The sequence below is a fragment of the Rhineura floridana genome, chromosome 1 (genome assembly GCF_030035675.1).
Source record: "Rhineura floridana isolate rRhiFlo1 chromosome 1, rRhiFlo1.hap2, whole genome shotgun sequence".
Classification (NCBI taxonomy): Eukaryota; Metazoa; Chordata; class Lepidosauria; order Squamata; family Rhineuridae; genus Rhineura; species Rhineura floridana.
The window spans coordinates 41,369,532-41,372,493 of NC_084480.1; the positions used below are offsets into that span (position 1 = coordinate 41,369,532).

Below are 2,962 nucleotides of genomic sequence, written 5' to 3' on the forward strand. Positions count from 1 at the left end.
CCAAAGGGATGTTGGGTTTAGAGGCTCATTCCACAGCAATCAAAGGCAATTTTATTTTAAAATATGAGCAGCTTGTTTCCACAAGTCTCTAGAATTTTATTTTAATCCAGGTACAGAAAAGAGTCAGGTCTAGCTTGATCATCCTATGTACATATATAAATAGCATTACGGTTAGTCTCAGAAAACACATGGCTAAAGCACAAGTTAAGGTAAAAAATATAACAAAAATAGGATTTTTTTTACAAATAAAGAAAATAAGTCAGAAAAATATAAGAAAGCCAAACACCTTTGAACTATGCCTTCCTCAGTGGTCTAAACAACATAACAAAATCATTGTTGAGGAAGACGTCATCAAAATGCACATTTTGCCTTTTTATTATTAAAATAGTGTATATTTTTATGACTTGTAATAAATTCCTATTTTTGTTGTATTTTTCCTAAACTCATCTTTTAGTCATTTGAGTACTGTTTTGTTGTTATATGCCTTTAAGTCGATTACGACTTATAGCGACCCTATGAATCTTTATTTATATATATTCATAGGGTTTCCATGGTAAGAGGTATTCAGAAGTGTTTTACCATTGCCTTCCTCTAAGCCTATGGTACCTGGTATTCCCAGGCGGTCTCCCATCCAAGTACTAACCAGGTCTGACCCTGCTTAGCTTACAAGATCAATCAAAATCAGGCATGTTCAGGGTATTATGGCCATGGGCCTTGATTAGTGTTAATGTCTATTTTAACCTTGGTTGTTTGGACACTCAGAATATATATGCCAGATTTAGGACCAGTGGGAAAAATATATGCATGCCATTGCACATCAGGCCTATAGATGCCTAATTTCTTCTATCTTTTGTTCTCCTTTTTGAAACACTCTTATCACATATGCTACACGAGCATAGCAGAACCTTTTGCTGGAATTAAAACCTGCACACTGTTCTAAGTATGTGATTCCACCCTGGCAAAAGTTAAGCTCACCCTTCTGAAATAACCAGCAGCCACACAAAAGATTTCACCCTTCTTTGGTCTGAGGTCCAGCACAGTGAGGTGGTGTTCCTAAAGAGCAATATGAATTGTCCAGGACAGCACTGGAGCCATGAATGCTGATTTCCCCCCAGCAAAACCTTACCTTATATGTGTTTTGGGATCTCATTGGTTTGCATGTAAACTGGAAGGGGGTAGAGGTGAGTGATCCAGGGACGTGAAACGATTTCCTTTGGACTATTTGCTTTACCTAGGTGAAGTTAAAGATTACACTTGCTGTCTCTGATGCTATGTATCAGGGCCAATTCCTGTTTCTGGGCAGAACTTGCTTATCTTGTGTAAGTTACATTAACCTGACCTATACATTGGTTGGGGGCCCATTGTTCACTTAAAGGGGTTATTCCTTAGGTAAATCATCAATTCGGAATCTTCCTTATTGTTCACTAACTAATCAGCACGTCTTCCTTAGATCAAGAAACCAGTTCTGGCCATCCTGAAGTTTGGGGTCATTGTGAGGGCTGTTGCTCAGAGTGCACTATAGTTTGAGCTCCTATGCCCTGATCCATTCATATGAACCAAAGAATACAAACCCCAAAATGTGCATGCCTCTTTGCACATACTTCGTGCCATTATTCATATTTTAAATTTAGTTCTGAAATGAAAGGAATTTGCATAGCTCACAACTGTTCAGAAATAATGTATTTTTCATGAATTAAAGTTTTCTCAAGATTATGGAAATATATTTTCCATTCTTTGATATGTCTTTTCATTTATACGCATTTCATGCTCTTCAGTCATGAGGTTATATTCATTATCTTTTCCATAAGATCTCTTTGATCATTCATTTCGCTTCAATCAAAAACTACCGTCCACAGATAGCAAACTTAATTATTACAGTAGAGTACAGATCTCACTGTGCTTGTACAGGCAGAAAGATTGTTACATGAGACCACATTAATCTTTCAAAAATATTATGGTTTGGAAAAACAGGCAAATACAGATTTTGCTCACTATATATAAATAGGGAGACCAGGGTCATTTTGTTTAAGGAACAGCAATTGTTACTAGAAAGCACTGTCATAAGTAATCATCACACTAGGATACCCCCCCCGCCATTGTTAGCTTACCAATTTCCAAATTTCTGTAACATTGCATTTCAATAGGTTTAGAAAGTGGCCTTCCAGGATGCCATTGTGTTCAGCGCCTACGCATGGGGAGAGAGTTTACAATTAACTGGGGGCCAGAAATCCAGAGGTCCAGGCTGCAACTCCATTACCATGAGGGGAAAAGTGAGAAATTGACAATATTTATGAAAACATATTTGCTGTGTCTAGGTATTAATCTGTGGTCCAGATCTTGTGAGATTTGCTAGAACAAATCAAAATCTGTGTTAGAGAACAAGCAACAGTCTGTGTTGGTCTAGCCCTTCTCCAGAACAGAGAGCGTGTGTATTTGTCCAGTTAAACTAGGACTTGTAGTTTGTGTTTCCCTAGATGTCATGCTTTTTCAAGAACTACCAGCTCCATAGTTCCTTGTGCCTTAGCAGGAGGGAGGGACATCTGATAGGAAGGACAGACATCAATACACCTTAATAATCAGGGAAATTGATCCCAGGGACACTCAGAGCCAACGCTGCTGGTAGAATTTTACAGGCCCAAAATATGTGTGAGTTAATGTCAAATTCAAATGCACATACACAGTAAGAACAGTTAAGCCACCTTATTATTTTGTCTATCCAGAGTGCACACAAAATTGAAAAACAGGCCAGAAAAATAAAGCTTTAAAGTGAATTGCTCTATTTATAAAATGTCTGCAGCTATGTTGATCCATTAGAATAGTAATTTTCAAAAATCAAAACCTTGCCAAGTTGATTCAGACTAGACGAACAAAAATAGGAAAAAGGAGGGAGGGGAGATGCTTGGGGACATGGTAGAAAAGGCCCAATGTAGACCCAGGTATAATGTCAGACATGTAGAAAATG

General features: G+C 37.9%; 1 pseudogene; it reads right to left on the reverse strand.

Moving 5' to 3' along the window:
- Nucleotides 1–594: 594 nt before the first annotated feature.
- On the reverse strand, nucleotides 595–713 carry LOC133375904 (5S ribosomal RNA; annotated as a pseudogene).
- Between the last annotated feature and the right edge of the window lie 2,249 nt (nucleotides 714–2,962).